Source organism: Adiantum capillus-veneris, chromosome 11 (genome assembly GCF_014529385.1).
Source record: "Adiantum capillus-veneris isolate H3 chromosome 11, ASM1452938v2, whole genome shotgun sequence".
Classification (NCBI taxonomy): domain Eukaryota; kingdom Viridiplantae; phylum Streptophyta; class Polypodiopsida; order Polypodiales; family Pteridaceae; genus Adiantum; species Adiantum capillus-veneris.
Genome location: NC_140941.1, coordinates 88,349,000 through 88,367,502, shown reverse-complemented (window position 1 = coordinate 88,367,502; position 18,503 = coordinate 88,349,000).

The following is an 18,503-nucleotide window of genomic DNA, read 5'->3' as shown; positions in this document are numbered from 1 at the left end:
GGTAGATAATATTGTTTAAGGTTCATTCTTGTTGATTGTTTCTTCTCTCTTGTAGATGGAGTTGCCAAAAAGCCTACAGAGGATGCAGAAGGGCAAACAAAGACATCAAAGGACCAATTAGCCATAGAGACTGGAGAAAATAGTAACATGGAATCTGGAAGAAAAGGTGCTACAACAACCAGAGTTAGAAAAAGACTCCAAACATAGTCTCGATATTTTTGCTTTGTAGCCTATCCCCATTTTTGGCTCTTTTCCTAAATCCTGTCGCCGTTTTTGGCTTTGTAACAATTCTCCATTTCCTATGAATTAAAAAAGCCAAAATCTTTTTTTTTTGGTCCTGTCCATCATTGTTGTTTATCTCATTATTGTTTTTATGTTCAGATGCTGCCACTAGCAACATTGACAATCTTGATCACATTTTAAGTATGATAGCACAGTCTATTATAAAAGACCCTCTTGATGTAGATAGTTCATTTAGAGTTGAGGTCCAAGTCCGATGTGCTAGCAGCACTGATGAACAAGAGGATAAAAACACGGAGTTTTTTGTCCCCAGTACAGGTGAGGACACAGCGATTATCATGAAAAAGTCTGAACCAAGATGGGAAAATGGTGATGCATCTGTGGATGCTGGTGGTGATGCAAGTTGTGCAATTGGTGCAGGTGGTGCACGTGATGACATGGAGATTACAATTGATAAGTCTGAACCACCTGGAAGATGATGACGCATCTATGGATGCAGGTGGTGCAGTTGGTGCAAGCAGTGCAGGTGAAGACACAAACATTATCATTGAAAAGTCTGAATCACCTTGGGAAGATGGTGATGCATCTGTGGATGCAGGTGGTGAAGCAAGTTGTGCAGGTGGGGAAATTGGTGCAGGTGAGGACATGGAGATTACCAATGAAAATTCTGAACCACCTCAGGAAGATGGTGATGCATCTGTGGATGCATGTGGTGATGCAGGTTGTGCAGTTGGTGCAGGTGGTATAGAATATGTAAGGAACGATGATGGGACGGTGTCTCAGCAAAGGGAGGATGGAGGAGGTGTAGGTGGTGTTGCAGATTATGTTAGGAACGATGATGGGATGGTGTCTCGTCCATGGGAGGATCTTGGAAACATATTTTTTGAGAGTAAGCCAGCTCTAATCCTTGATATTAATGGTGTCCTACTGACTTCATTAGACAAGAGGTACCGTTCACGGAATCTTGCCTACTGGAATGATCTAGAAATTGTAGACATAGCAGGGGTGTTTGCTGGGTATAAAAGGGATGCACCTGCATTCTTGGACTGGTGCCTTGTGCACTTTGATGTATTTGTGTGGACCTGCTGCATGAAGACTAAAGCAGAAAACCTGTTAAGTGCCTGCTTTCCTGATCATTTTTCCCAATTCAAGGAAATTATTGCACAGCACGATTGTGTAAGAGATGCTAGGATCAAGATAACTGGTAGAAAGCTTGTATTTTACAAGAAGCTAAGTGACTTCTGGGAGAAAAGAGGTCAGTACACTGCTACGTCCACAATTCTAGTGGATGACACACAGTACAAGCAGCTGTGGAATCCTCCAAGCACTTTCTGCATTGTGAAGAATATGGAAAGTCAGGATCCCACTGAGATTCAAGGATATCTTACAACAGCAGTAAGATCTTAGCTCACAGCTTGGCTTTGTGCAGAAGATCGCCTCAAGTATGCCGATGACTGTGCACTGCGGAGACCGATCGATAACCTGAGCATTAGGATCTCAAAGTAGTGGCGTCTAGAGTATTACGGCTAGAATATATTATCTTGACATGTAACCATGATAAGCGATGTAAACAGTCAACCATTTACTGACTTATGGAGTATTATGCTCACTTGTAATGATGACACAATGTAGTAAAGCAACTTCCAATGCTCAATGTAGTAAAGTAGCTTTTGTTAACTTGTACACTTGTTTACGTTTTTGCATTGTTCATCACTGCAGCTCCTTAGTTGCACAATTACAAGTACTTAACACAGCTTCCGATACCAAGAAATGTTAAGGGCAGCTACTAGTCTGCATAGTAGCTACCCTTGCAGCTACTTAGCTACACTTGTTTAATTTTTCTATGTCTGTTGTGGAGATGATTTATTTCTTATGGCTTAATGTACAGGCGGGAGTACTGGTGGGGACTTGGGTTGGTTCTAGTGGTCATGATCATTCATGCATCAAATGTATTCAGCATTTACTAGAGTCACCTGTCCATTGTCTCTTAGGACTCGCACATGCAGCCTCAAACGTTCAAAAAGTGTTGCCATGTTTGCATGCCTCTGCGATTATTCTGAACGGCTCCTTATCGCTCCCAACGTGATGACCCCCCCCCCCCCCCCCCCCCCCCCCCCCCACGACGTTCAGCTATAATGGTGCCGATGGCGAAGGCGGGAGAGAAGCAGGAGCCTGCAAAAGACTGCTAACACCTGCTGCTGCGGGCTTGCAAAAGCTGACCTTATCCTCTGTCAGCACAACCGTTGAGCAACCAATTGCTATGCATGTGCGAGATCCGTCATTGGTTGGCAGTCCGGTCAGGGGCATCGAACCCTTGAATGGTTGGCTGCATGTGCGAGTCTCATCTGGAGTTGCCCTCATCTCCTTTTCTAGGGAAAGGCTTTCGACAGAGTGTTCATGCTATCTGCCTTAGGATATCACATAGGCATTTTAGACACGATTCAAGCAATTGCAAAATAGGGTGATGCTCAGCACAGAGATTACAGAGATTCCCCCAAAGAAAAAAAAAGATGCTCAAGGGCCATCAAAAGCAGCTTAGATTAGAACTATGAATGCTATACATCAAAAGGAGTGCTATTGTAAATAGCCTCATATGTTTTTGAGGAAAGTAAGAATTTTCTTATACGTATCACTTTCTGCATTGGGAACTTAATAGCTCATACAAGGTGGGATTGCAAGGTGGATTCAGGCTCAGAATTTAATAGCTTGAACTCATAAGGATTTTCTTTTGCTTGTTCGTACCAAACTTCTTTGACAACAAATGAGCCGGCATTGCAAACATTCCCCCATGCATCTCTTAGCAAAGCTTTAGTTTGAGTCTTTTATGTTGTACATTTCAAAACATAGAAATCCACAAGCTCCTTATTGTCATGAGGAGCTATAACAACAAAATTGCTCAATCAGCTATCCACTTAGATGTTGCCCTTAACTATCCTCCATTGCGACACGAGATAGGTAAGGGTAGTGCATTGGAAGGACTTGCAATAGATACAATCAATTACTAAAAAGAAAAAAGAGGATAATAACATTCATTAAAGCTTAGCAAAAGCTTGATTTGTACATCCTAGAGCAAGACAAGAACTCTAAAGCCTATGATGCCATTACTTGTTTGCACATGGACATTGCCCTTAAGCATCCCGTATCGGCGCGAACCATTTAGAAAAGTGTCATGATTGTTGTATTGGAAATTTAAGGAACTCAAACTATAAACTATTCTAATATCCATCATGTGCAAGTCGAACAGCTCAAGAACATAGCAGGAAAGTGAGGCCATGCAGTAACCTATACGGCGTTTTCATAGTACACCTTAGGGCCATGTCATAAAATTGAAATGGAAAGCTTTCATTTTCCCTTTCCAAGCTCAACTGACAACCTATCAACCCTATCATGTGAGCATTGCAAGCTCTCCTATGACAACATATTTTCTACCCTTAACCCTCCCGCATCGACGCAGTACCGATTAGGGCAATGTCCCATTTCACGCCTATATAAAGTTCATAGACATGAAAACATCCCATTATAAAGTATGTTTGCTTGAAACTTCCAACAAGTTGCATCTTCTCGTATCCTGCCCATAACGCTCCGGCCCTGACGTGGTACTACTTAGGTAGTGTCCCACCATCTACATAAACATGAAACCATCCAATTAAAAAATATGATTTCTTGAAACTTCTGCCAAGCTGCAACCTCCCGTTTCCTGCCCATAACACTCCCGCGCCGACGCGGTACTGCTTAGGCAATGTAGCACCATCTACATAAAGTTCATAGACATGAAACCATCCGATTAAAAAATATGATTGCTTGAAACTTTAGACGAGTTGCAACCTCCCATTTCCTACCCATAACGCTCCCGCACCGACGCGGTACTGTTTAGGGCAATGTCCCACCCTACATAAAGTTCTTAGACATGAAAACATACCATTATAAAATATGCTTCCTTGACACTTTCGACGAGTTGCAACTTCCCGTTTCCTGCCAATAACGCTCCCGTGTACTGCTTTGGGCAATGTCCCAGACTGTTAGAAACTTTCTATAGGAATTAACACTAAGCGAAAATTAATTTTCTTTAATAGCAAAATACTGTTTGAGCCGTTTTTTGCAAAGTACTAAACATGGCAAAGCACTTTGCGAACTGCCGTTACTTTCTACACAGGGCAAAGCCCGCATTTTCTACTCAGGGAAAAACCCTTCATAAACATGGCCTTTTTGCATAACGCACCTGCAAGTATTACCTGAGGGCAATTCCCTTTATTGGGTTTTATTTTCTGCAGCGTCTGACATAGGGCAATGCTGGTTATAACCATTTTCAAACTGTCATTTTCTGATGTAAGGCATACTGCACGAGGGCGGGATGCATAAGGCCATTGAACAGGCTTGTATGGCCATACATAATCTATCAAATTTGCAACCCTTAAAAGATTTGATTTTCTTCAAAAGCGAACTAACTACCTTTTCTTTGCTCTAAGCAGTGTTTTAGAAAAACTAGTCTTGCTTGGTGGGCCTTTGCCGTACATAATCATATAGATTTTGGAGCACAACTGGTTACTTGGTTAGTTGGTTGTGATTGCTGTTGCCTTGGCTTTTGTTGTGATGACACAAGAAAATGAGTAGAACCAATTGATAGGCACCAATAATAGCTCAATTTGGGACGATGAGCATTGGGAGAAGCAAGTTGTGTCCCATAGTGCTCCATATACGATAAAGGGCTACTAAAGAGGGTAATTGAATCGAGCAAAAGGGTTGTAGCTTAACCTAGTTTGGTAGTTGTTTGCAGATTTCACCATTCAACCTAGTAATATCGACCATTTAGTATCTAAACCATGGAACCATCTTTGAGACACCCATCTTATTATCAATCAAGCGTAGTCAATTTTCCTTTATTTCAATATATAGGTTGAATTTCCAAGCTGTGCAAAACATAATGCATGTCTATTTGATATATAGATACGACGATTGAAATTGAGCATGCACTCGTGAGGAAAACAAATGGCTAAACTAAACTCAAGGAAGCTTTGACAAAATCAAAAATATAGAAAACATAAACAGAGTATAAAAATTGAACTACACTACCAACCTGATAATCATGTATGAATGTCATCCAATTGTGCAAGCGCAAGGATGATGTTCGATTCAAGCTACAAAAAGCAATGTGAATAGTTACACATATCTTCTTGTAATGAAACGCCACAGACTGAAAGTGTAAAGTATACAGTGCACGTCATGCAGAGGTGCCATACAAAAGTATGGTGGAGAACTGGCACTGTGGTCTCTCCAAAAATTATAAGAAACGGAAGCCGTGCCCTACCCTGTAGCTTTTATGTGTTGCGCCAAGCAAACGCATAGTCATGGGGTGCTGAATATACATAACGAACCTTGTAGTGTTGTCGAGATGGAGTCGAGCTTTTGCAATTGAAACGACGAGTGTTGTGAATATATGTCCTCCCTGCCAGACACGAAACACGCATTAAGACAAGTACAAGAGATGTGACATATTGATTAAGCTTAAAGAGAAGCAAATCTAATTTTATATTTTATGTTGAAGTTTCACTACATAAAGAGTTTTGAGTGCTTTTTTATAGATTTTCCCTTGTTAAAATCTCACTATCTCTCTCTGCTCGACCGTCCCTTTCTCTTGTCTTAGATGTGACATATTGATTAAGCTTAAATTAAAGAGAAGCAAATCTAATTTTATATTTTATGTTGAAGGTTCACTACATAAAGAGTTTTGATTGATTTTTGATTTTCCCTTGTTAAAACTGCATTGTCTCTCTCTGCTCAACCGTCCCTTTCTCTTGTCTTATGTTGTAGCCAGTTTCCTATTTGCATTGCACCCTCTCCTTGTAGACCAAGCAGGACTTCTAAATTATGCAACTCGTTGGCCATGCAGTAGGATGTTGTCATACATAGAGTCTGCCCTCAAGAAGTCTAGGAGTCTTTCCAACCACCAAGCAAAAAACCTTAACCTTCAAAGAGGGGTAGAGTAAACAAACAAGCAAGAAATCTATTATAAAGTGTAAATTTTGAACTTTGCAGGAGAAGACTCTCACCCCAAAATGACCATCAACTAGAAGGATGTTCACGGAACTCTGGTCCAAATTGATACTTGGAGAGTTGGGCATACATATTCAAAGGTCAATTTTCCATTTAGAACGACAATCTTAGTAGCATATAATTGGCACAAAACCTAGCAATTCCACATGAAAAAAGAAACATATTACAGTGCACTACCACTTCATCACAGACAAGGGCTTGGCTAGTTTCATCAATTTTAGGTACATGAGGATGGATGATTAGGTTGTAGACATCTTTACAAAGACCTTGGGAGCATAAAAGCTGAGGCAATTTCAAGCTATTCTTGGAGTATGAGAGATGATGTTGAGCTAGAGTAGGGGGAGTGTTAAGACATCATTCTCAACATGTGACATACTTGGATGAATTCTCACTTCCATTTATCACAGTGACATGAGTTAGCAAACACGAGGATCATAGCTAGTGGTACTACAACTGTATTTTCACCGACATGGTTTGCCTATGGAGAGTGATGGCCACTTATCTTGTTAGCTAACTCACTAGAAGTTCACTTTGACTGTTGTATATAGTTCTAATAATGTTGTATTTCCCATTTATGTTTAGTAGAGCTTATCATCATTTCAGGTAGTGAATAAGAAGAATCAATTTTTAGCATCCATCTCCATTGTGTGCTCTCTTGGTTATGTACATGTGTACTTGCACGAGCTTAACATTATCAATCTTCTTCTCTATCTCTTAACATTCACAACTGGTAGCATGTTTTCTAAGGCCCACATCGGTAGCATTTGATTGGGTGTCACAAGTATTGTTAGTCCATTTTTACAATATTTCATCGTGACTTTGTTTGATGATGGTACAAGACCATAATGTGAACTCGACTCCCTTCATCTTATTCTCTAAATATGGCCAATGTATAGTAAACATTGGTTCTATCAATTGTGAACATTAACTACACCTGATACAATATTTTATTTAGCATCAAGAAGAATTTATGAAGGATCTCTTCCATGTCAAGGCGACATGGTTCCAACAAGGAGGATCATGAGTAACACAAACACTAGGAAAGAAACATGTTATTATGCGTTATTCTCTTCATGGTGGGTGCCCAAGACTCTGTGTTTCCTTGCCTTCTTTTAGCTGCAACTTAGGCTGGGTTCAGATTGTAAGTCCAATCCCTCCAGTTTTGAGCATGCATCCCTTGTGGCACAACATGGTTGGAGAATAAAAGGAAGCGCTGGTTTTTGGACCTGCCACCAAATGGGTGGCCTCTCACCCCTGGACAAGCAACATGTCGGCTACCTTTTTAGTGCAAAAGATGGAGGCAGCTTGAACCCACGACCCCCCAAGCAACAGGACAAGTGTTGTATCCATAAGGCCAATCATTGAAGTGTAATTATCAAAAGATACCTTTAATCTGTCCATTCATAGTGTGAACCTCACCCTTCAGCAAAAAAAGAGAGACTTGGAGGACAAGTGTGCAGTCTGAAACGGCCCTTAGTCTACTCAAGTGATCGCGAGTTGTTAGGGGGGAGATCCATTAGTGAGAGCTCAAGTTTTCCCGTGTTGTGCTACTCATATTAGGTGCATACAACCACATGCATGCATGCATAATCTATCCTTACCCTCAATCTAAACAAATCCAGCCACTCGCTCTTGATCCTACGCTTGCCCACTCGAAACCATCATATAATTTGACTAGATGGAGAGTCTTCTAGTCACCCAAATGGGTTTTCCTCTTCTTCTCATGGTGCTGCAGGTCATGTTGCTCCTTAGCTCCCTCCTTCTCTTGATATCTCTAGCTGGCAAAAGCAATAGCTACAAGAGGCCACATGCTAACCCACTCATCAAGGAGATTCCTCCCAATCTCAAGCCCCCTCACAACGCCCCCCTCCTTACCACAATCCCCTTGTTCATAATCCACCTCCTCCTCCCAAGAAGCCCCCCCAATAGTACCCCGGTCTCCTCCTTCCCCCAAGAAAACCCCCAATGTGCCTCCTTACCACAAGCCACCACCTCCACCTAAAAAGTCCCCTGTCATAAATATAATATCTAGCCAACCCGAATGATTTTCTCATATTAAACTGATCATTTAATGTGGGAGAATAAATGGGAACAATGGTTCGGATATAGACATGTGCTTATGATCTATCTCAACACGGGGCCAATGGTAAAGGGGCCCAACTGAGAGATGGTCCATCAAAGAGAAAGGCTAACCAATGGAGAATAAAGACCTTAGGGTTAGCTTCATTGAAGACTTCCAATAGTTTGTGTTAAAAGTCCTTTGACCTTAGGTAAGCTAGGATTGTGCTTGAGGTGGGAACCCGGCCCAAGCTTGAGGTGCTTGACCTGCCCGAGGACTGAGATGCTTGAGATGCTTGAAGAGCTTGATGATTGAGATGCTTGAGGTGCTTGTCATGCTTGAGATGCTAGGGCTGTACTTGAGCTGAGAACCCAGCCCAAGATTGAGGGGCTTCAGGGGCCAAGCTTGTGGTGAGAACTAGGCCCAAGGTTGAGGGGCTTGAGGTGGCACAAAATTCAAAGTAGATCCCTACAAGGAGGGGGCGAGCCATGCAAGAAGGGGGGATGGTTTCTTGACCACTCTCTCTCCCAAAGGACACCCCTTGCCTAAGAGGCAAGTAGGACACATGTCAAGCCCCTAGCTAGGTTACCCTCATGGTGTGCCTAGAGTCTATTGGTTGGCCTTCCAAGGGGTCTAATGATAATTTAGTGGATATAATAATTGTTTTAGCATTTATCAAGCCCTCTCTCTCAAAGGGGAAAGGGGAACACTTGTCCCAAGGCTACCCTTGTTGCTTGGTATGACTCTTGCTTGTGATTGACTAGGCCTAGAGGGGTCTAATGAGCCATGAGCTACAAGGGGGGGTTGTTGGACGGATACGCCGCGATGGACGTCAGCACAGCGAGAACTCACCTAACATGTAATGTCAGCTAAGGAAGAAGCTCGACCCACAGGCGCGTGGAAGCAAGCATAAGGTGTCAACCTACACTCAACCGACTCCTAACTAATTCCTACAGAGGTCTCTACTAATTGTCTAAGTCACAGCCTTCAAGAGTGCATAAGAGGAAACTTCCTACAACGCTTTCTAGAGCCGAACACCCATCAAACAATCTCGAAACACCATAGAACTTGAAGGAGATCCTACTAATACCAATAGGTCGCTCTCCCTAAGGTCTAAGAACCAAAATCCCAACCCAAAACACCTGGTGCAGAAACACGTAGGATGTCTGGCCGAAATCTGCAGGTCTTTGTTTCCAAAATCTAAAGTGCCTAATGCGTAGTTCTACTCAATGTGAACGCGTGGATATGCTGCAATGCAAAATCGGACAACGTATGCTCACCCAAACACCCGATGAAGCTCGTAGAAGGGGCTCGCAAAACCGGACCGTACGCGCGCAATGTAGGTATCGGCACGTAGCTCTCGTCGGGGGCAACACGCTGCACTTCTCCGCACTCGATTCCGACCACCGTAGCACACTAGCGTCAAGATGAAGCTCACACACACACTCTCTCTCTCTCTCTCTCTCTCTCTCTCTCTCTCTCTCTCTCTCTCTCTCTCTCTCTCTCTCTCTCTCTCTCTCTCTCTCGTACACAGTACGCTCACTCACAGAGTTCAAAACTTGTTTTTAAAATGACAAAAAGGTTTTTCATTAAGGTCAAAAAGTGGTATATATATACCTTACAATTTCTCAAACCCTAAAGTTCCAAAATCAACCATCTACTCAATCTAACTATCAAAACTGGGATACAATCTGGAAACTTCTGTAAGTTCCAATAATTACAAGGTGAAAAATCAGGTTTTCCTCAATGAATGAATAATTACAAAAATAATAATCCTCCGAATAGTTAGATGCCGTGGGGTGTGTCCAGCTTCTAACACTCCCCCCCTCCTTGCTCATGTTGTCCCCGACAAGGCCTTGATCTGCTGCTTCATCGTATCGTTTCTCGCATCTTTAGCAGTGATTCCTATGTGGCATGCAGGTTCAGCATTGTTGGGCCAAAAATGTCAGTATTTACGGTGAAGAAGCCTGTGTAGAACGCTTCTTCAAAAGCCTGGAGGTGATAGGATGGTAGAAACATTATCCTTTGATACAACGCATGTGTCACCTCCTTGGAAGGCTGACCTGACAGATCATAAGCGCATTTGTATGTATCTTGGAAGAAAAATATGTTGTCAGTCACCTGGCCTGGCTTGAAGGTTTCGAACATTGCTAAGATGGTTCTATAGATTTTCCTCATCATAATGCATGTAAGGTCAGGTGATCCAGTGAACAACTTTATGGCGCCCGTTAGGGTTTTCACCATGTATTGGACACTTATTCTCTCGCCTGCCTTCAAGCCTGACAACTTGGGGTAGTTCAGCCAAGTGGGTTGGCTTCTTTGCAAAATTTCCTGCGCTTTCCATGTCCTAATCCTTGGTAGAGGACAGAAGCTGAGGTTGTCTCTGATATTCTTAGGTGCCTCTACCAAGTGGATTAGGTATTGTGGGTACTTTGTAAGCCAGGCCTTCCTCCACTTTGGCTGAGAATCCACAATGAGCTTGACCCCTTCTGGTTTTGAGGTATCTGCATTGTAAAGAGGTACAACTGGCTCTTCTCTGATCCGCTTGTTTATGGTAGCTGCCTCATATTTTAGCAATGGATATGGGAGAGAGGGTTGAAGCCACTCGCGCCTAAGGTTGCTGGCGTCGATCTTCTGAATAGTCATAGACTTAAAGACCCTCTGCTCCCACTCCAAGGCTTCCTTTGTGGTTTCTCTGAGCTCTACCTCTATTGCTTTACGCAATTTTTCTTCCTCTTCTTGTGTGAGATCTTGTGGCTCTTGAGAGGATCTTTCTAGGATTTCCTCTTGCATAGGCGTGTCCACCGGATCTGCAACATTTTCTACGTCAATGCCCTTATTGGCGGCTAGCCCTGTGCTCTCTGCCTCTCCTCCTTGCTGGCCTCTCAACTCCTCAATTTGCCTGAAGGTCATTAAGTTCTGCGTTTATTCTTTCCGCCTCCTCGAGCTTTCTCTTCATGCTTTCTACTTCTTCTTGCAAGGCTTTTTGGCCTTCTTCCATTCTCGTTTGCATGACTATAGATCCTTTTGCCATCATCAATCTCTGCTTTTTCTCTAGAGTCAGCTCTTTCTAAAGTTCTTGCATTTGCGCCTCATAGAGTTGACTCTCAGTCATGATTTGAGTCGAGCTAGTAGCTCTGACTCTAGCAGGTGATGCTCGTAGCCTCTGGATGGTTTGATCTTTGGCTTTTAGTTGGTCCTTGAGCTCAAGGACCTCATCCTGGCTTGCTTCTTGATCTATCTCTGCTCTTTCCTTGGTGTTCCTCATGGATTCCACTTCTTTAGATTCTTCTGCCAATTGTAGTGTCAGATTATCTCTTTCCTTCTCAGCATCTCGCAGTGACTTGCTGAGCTGCTGACACTCTTCTTCCACTGCTCGCATTCTTTTTACGGCTTCTTGATTGGCTTCCTCCATTGCCTGGCAGCTTTGTAGTGCCCTTGCTAAGATGGCCTGTAGCTTAGCATCTCTCTCCTTTTTCCTTTGGCTTTGTGCTTGCAGAGAATCTACTTCCATTTTGATCTTTTCTTCAGTGGCCTTGAGAGTTGTCATATCTTTCTCTAAAGCCATGGATTGCACTCTCAATCCTGTTAGCTTTGTCATCACCACGTCCCAGTCATTGGATGGCGGGTGCAGGTCCACTATATTTGTAGCAATTTCCTTCAGTTCTACTAGCCTGATGCCTTGCATCTGTGCTTTAGGCCCTGTCCTCGCCAAGTCGAAGGCGACTGTGGCTGCTTCTTCCTTCGTATATCCTGCAGCTAGCAGGTCCAAAAATGCATAGTAAGAATAATCTAATTCTTTTTGCTCACTTTGATGCTTAGCCTCTTCTTTTGGCTCCGGCTCTCGTCTCTGCTCTTGCTCTTCTCCTTGCCGTTCTTCTGCTTTGTCTTCAGCCTACTTATCTTCTGGTGGGGGGCTGCTAGGAGGTGATGAGGGCGGTGGTGATGGCTGTGGGCTGGCTGGTAGAGATGCAGGTTTTCCCTTTAAGTCCCTGTCTGCTTTTGTTTTTCTTTCTCTTTCCTGGCTCTCTTGCTCATCCAGCAGTTTCTGCCGTATTTGTTGTACTTCTTCCTCTGTGAAAGGGACATGTGGAATGTTCTCTGATGCAGCATTGGTAGCTCAATAACATTGCCTTCAGTGCCTTTGAACACTCCTTGGTAGATCTTTAGGTCGTTGGACTCTAACAGATCCTCTTGTATCCATGTGCTGGTGGGCTTTAGTGTTCCTTCTGGAATGACGAAGGGTTCCACTTCTTCTAGGTAATCCTTGATGGTCATTCTCTTCTTCTTTGCCGGTGACTTCGTGGCTGCCATAGATCCTGTTGCACTCAGTAGTCCGAAGTTAGCGTTTTTTCCATATTAGCTACGAAACTGAGTTTTACTTATCCAAATGACTTGAAAATTGAAAATGAAGCTTAAAAGGAACTTGTGAAGCTGTGCATGTGCTCACAGTGAAAATCTGGCCAAAAATTTCATCTAGACATCCTTCGCGTAGGATGTGTTTTTCATCAGAATTGGTTCATATTTGACATGCTGGTAGTGTATGGCTTATGGAACATGGCTATATGCTTGGATTTGAATTTGGATTTCAAAAAGTGGACTTTTGGGCTGATTCAGGCTTTAGGTCACAATTTGGGTAGAATGTCCATCATAGGTAGCAATTGATGTCCAAATGGGTTGAAAATTGGTATATGGGCTTATTGCACCATGGTATTGGCTCCCATGATGCCACTCTTTGCACAGAAGGCTAAATTTATGCTGGAGACATCCTACACGTAGGATGTCTTTTTCATCAAAATGACATGAAACTTGTCCTGTGGGTGGTCCTTGGCCTATGGAACATGGCTATGTTCTTGGATTTGAATTTGGACAAGATTTGATGCTTGTAAGGCCCTGTGTGGTGTTTTTGGGCTCAAAAGGTGTATCTTGAAGGTGTTGGGGGTCAAAAATGATTAGAATGGCCTCAAACTTGATATATGGGCTCCTGATGATGAGGTGATTGGATCTGGAATGATAAAACATCCCCTACATGTCCAAAAAGTCAAATAGACATCCTACGCGTAGGATATCTATTTCATCATTTTTTCCTTCTGACCACACATATTGGTTGTTGATGTGTTGGTGAATGTGTTGTGTAAGTTTCATTGGATTTGGACAAGATTTGGTAGGTCTATGGCCCATTATTGCCTCTATGCCCTAACTTTGCGTTTTTTCATGCATATGAGGTCAATTTTGGTCCAAATGTGATGAGACTTGGTGGATAGCTTGTAAATGTCATTCAGAAAATGTGCAGGATGAAAAATGTTGGAGTTTGTGCCCAAAAGTGCCCTTGAGACATCCTACGCGTAGGATGTCTCCTGGTGATTTTTTCATTGCTGGTGCTCCCAGTGCTTGCCCTTGGTCCTCCTAAGTCCCTTTTGAGCCTAATTTCAACAGAAAAGTCAAATGGATAGAGAATAACTCCCTGTGTGGACTTCACAACCTCCGAGCCGTTTTTTGACTTTTGGAGTGCTTTTTGGCGATGAAATTTCTTGATGTTGGTCTCCATAGCTTCTCGATCCCTTGGGGATCCTTGCCGTATGGTTTTTGTCGACTTTGGCTTCACCGGAGCTCCATTTGGCAATTTGTCGCTCTAGAAGCACCCGTGGTTGCGTTTACATACCTTCGATGATTTGTGGTGGTCTATCACCATAGGACTTGGTTGTTGATGGTCTAGGAAGGCCGGTCGTGAAGTTTGGTGGCAAACAGACTTGCGGTTTGGCCGCAAGAGCGATTTGACGCTTTGTGTGTTTGATGCCGTTTTTGAAGTTTAGTGCCGCTTCGGGTCACTTTTTGGTCATGCGGGTCATATAGACTTGTCGAGCATGTCGAGATGCTCCTGCCCATGAATTTTGGTAGCATTTGGTCGCCGTTTCGTGGATTTCCCATTTGGTGGCCTCTTGCGGGTTTCTGGGAATTAGGGTTTTTCCCGATGGTTTCCTCCTGCCTTTGGACATCTAGGACTGGTCTCCTAGACTAGGGTAAGTTGCCGATGAAGTCTTTTTGCTTTCGGGTTAGCCGTTAGGCCGCCGTCTCTGCTTGTAGGTCTCTACCGCCCGCTTTGTGTGTGACCCCTACGCTAGTTTTCGCGACATAATGACAAACATGCGCGAAAAGCTCAAGGTGGTGAGCCTACCTCTCATGTCTGGATCTCGTCGGGTAGCCGTGCTGGAAGGTCAGTCCGCTCTAGGTGGCAAAAGCTCTCTCCACAGAGTCAATAGTGAGAATGAGCTAAAAATGGGGTGAAAATTTCTTATAATGGAGGTCCCCGAACCATTTTCATGAAATTTGACATGTGCTCCTATCTTCTTGCAAGATGCGGTTTAGACTCAAAAATTTCTTGATTTGGACTCCATTTGCTCTGTTTACCAGAAATTTGGCATTTCGGTCAAAACCTGGCCAAAACACGCTTTCTGCTCCAGTCTCATAATTGCACCCCCACTGTACCATAGGTTGTCCTATAGTCACTGATCATCCCCATATTTTTTGTTTTTCATTACGACTATTTTTCACCTGCTTTTTGTATTTTTGAAATTTTTTTGCCGAAAATTGGCAAAACTAAAAGGAAAATAGCAAATCAAACCCAGAAAATCCCCAAAAATCATAATAAATCACAAACATCACCGCAAAACATTATATACACTTGTATGCAATTTTTATGGCCGGATTTCTCTGTTTGACCAATATTTTGCCTGAAAAATGGCTATTTCTACTTATATACACACACCTAGGGGCTTGATTTGGCGTTTGGTCCCATATACCTGTGGATACATGCTGTATAAGGGCATCTATACTTGGGTTACTCCAGAAAATTTCGCAATCAAACAACAACCCTTAAAATAGTCGAAAATCATGCCCTTTTTTGTTGTTTCTGTTATTGGTTCCGCATTTGAGAATGCCTCCCCCCCTCCTAGTCGGAGTCCTCCCGGACGACAAGGTATCGCCTCGGAGTATGTGCCGTGCATAGGTTGAAAAAGTTGTGCTAATTCCTGGTCGATTACTGTGGTTCTACTTTATGCATACTCGATCAATGTATGGAAAAATTAATGCTGTGCAAGAGAAGGGTATAAGCAAGTAGCTTATTGGAATTCGCCGTCGAGGTTTCCTGTTTTCTTTGTAAGTAACATGTGTAGCTCTACTGCTCTCTGTTTGATTGTCTTTTTTGCAAAAGGCACTTGCTTTGTCGACACTGTTGATAGAGCCGTAGCTGTGACTAAGGAGAGAATTGGCTGGGCCGTAATGGTTATGGGCCGTGTTGCCTTTGCTTTCCATTGGTATTTTGTTGCTGCCGGTTTTTGTAGATGGTTTGGCACTTTCTTGTTTGCCACTGGTTTGTTGTTGATTGGCGTCCACATAAGTCAGTTTTCCTTTTTGAAATGCAACTGTCCGCCTTCCGTTGGTGCTTGTACTGAAGGGAGTTCCTTTTGCTTTTGCTTTGGTATCCAAATGCTAGTGACATTTGGGTTATGGCTAAGCATTTTCTTCGGGATCCATATCTGTTTTATGCCCTTGGTTTGTGGTTGAACCATCTGCTTTGTTGGAATTTTGTTGTTGCATTGTTGTTTGTCCGCCATGGCATTTCTATCCTTCCGCATCCATACTTGTTTTCTTTGTTTTGCTAACCTAGATCTTTGCATTGCGGCCGGTGACTGCATATGTCTGTAATTAGCATGGTTGGCTTGGTTATCAGGTCATTCTTTGATGGAATTTTTTCTTTTGGCTTCTGTTCCAGTGATTGCATGGTTTGCAGCTGATCATTCTGGTATTGCTGAGCAAATGCTATCACCTGTTGTTCATGTTTATTATGAATTTTGACTGCCTTTGCTATCCAATCTATCTGCACATTGTACTCTTTTTGCCAAGGTTGCCCCAACATCATTGGGTGTTGTGTGCTTTCATCTGCCACCACATAGAATTTGTGTGGGTAAATATATTGATGTATCTGTACATGCAATATAGTCCATCCCAATGTTTTCAATGGGTGTGATGTGCTACTTTCCAACACTTGAGGAGTAGGATGAAGTTGACCTGCGACCTTGAGCTGTTGGTATAATCCGTAAGAGATTAAATTTGCTTGAGCCCCAGAATCAAGCAAGGTTGTTGATTCAACTTGATTGCTGCCCGCTTTGACTGCAATTATTGGCTCCACTGTTTCTTCATCCAACTTCGTCAGTCGAATGGCATTGATTCGCAATGGTGGTCCATTTTGTTGTTGTTGTCGCAGAAGTCTTCTTTTTGCAATACGTTCTTGTGCTTCTGCTTGAGCTTCCTCTTGTACTCTTTGTGTTTCCTTCATTCTTTGTTTTCCTTGATGAATTTGTTGGAGCATCTCCTGTGTGAGTGGTAGATGATATCTCTTCAGTCTACATCCACTAATCCAGTTTGGCATTTCTTCACCTGCTAATGTAGCAAGCTTGACAGCTCCACTTTGTGATAGATCACTAATCACAAATGGTCCCATCCCTCGCTTTTTAAGTTTCTTGGCATGTTGATTCAAGGTATAAACAAGTACGTAATCACCTGTTTTGAACTCTTTAGATCGCACATGTTTGTCAAAAAATTCTTTTTGTCTTCTCTTTTTAGCATAGATTGAAGCGACAGCTCGTAAGCGGAGTTCATCTAGCTTTTCAAGATCATCAATTCTTGAAGAGAGCTCATGCCCTGTCCATTCTAAGCTTTTTGCTACTCATACAGTTGGAATTAAAAACTCTATGGGTAGTATAGCATTTAGGCCAAACACCATGTTGTATGGTGTTGTTTCGATTGACGTTTTGTAAGCCATCCTGTATGTCCATAGTGTTGAGTGTAGCTGTTGATCCCAATCCATTCTTGATTCTGACACTATTTTAGTGAGAACCGTGCATAGTGTTTTATTTGTGACCTCAGATTGTCCATTGGCCTGTGGATGGTATGGTGCAGATTTCCTATGTATGACCATGAATTCCTCTAGCAGGTATTCAATCACTTCATTGAGAAAATGTGTCCCACGATCACTGACAATTTCTATTGGTAACCCGTAACGTACAAAAACATTCTCATACAAAAATTGTGCAGTGGTGCGTGCATCAGCTTTTTGTGTTGCCTTGGCTTCAACCCATTTTGTGAGATAGTCTGTAGCCACAATGATATATTGGGTATGGGTGCGATATGCAGGGGGTGAGATAGGTCCCACAAAATCAATGTCCCATTTGGAAAATGCTCTTGCTCCCATCACTGGCCGTAATGGAATCTCATCTCTTTTTATTGGCACCTTGGTGCGTTGACATGCGTCACAACGCGTTACAAACTCTTCAGCATCCATATGCAATGTAGGCCACCAAATTCCTGCGGTTAAGATAATTTTTGCCATCTTATCGCCCGAAAAATGGCCTCCACTTATTCCATTATGTGCATGTTCTAGAATCAGCAGGTATTCGCTTTCACTTGCATAGATTCTAAGTTGATTGTCCTTTCCCCGCTTATAGAGTTGGTTCCCAATTAACTGAAAGTCACGAGCTTCCAGCTCTATAGATTTTTTTCGTGCTCTTGTGATGTTCTTAGGTAACGTCCTGGTGGTTAAGAAGTCAATGATATATTGACTCCATGCAGGTGCTATGTTTATCTGAAACAAAGTTGTGCGATCCACTGGTCTTTTGGCACTACATATAGTACAATTGGTAACATAAGAATGTGTGTCCGCATACATAGTTGGCCAATAAATTCCTAACTGTTTTAGTCTCTGGTGTGTTTTCATTGTTGAACAATGAAATGCACAACCCTGGACATGTGCCTCTTCAAGGTAGCACTCGAATTCTTCCGGATTTATACATAATCGTAGGATTAGGTCCAATCTAAGATGATACAGCCATCCTGCTATCAATTGGAAGTTTTTTGTTTGTCGAATTGTTTGCTGTTTGGATTCGCATTCCATATTATCAAACCTACTTCCAAAGGAAAGAATGCTAACAATTTCCTGAGACCATTTGGGTACCATTTCAATGTTGAAAAGATAAGCATCTGTCTGGTATGTCATCATCTACACCTTCAAGAGCTTCCCCGTTGTGTATCCTTGAAAGATGATCCGCTCGTAGATGGGTTTTACCCTTTTTGACCACCACTGTGAAGTCAAATTCTA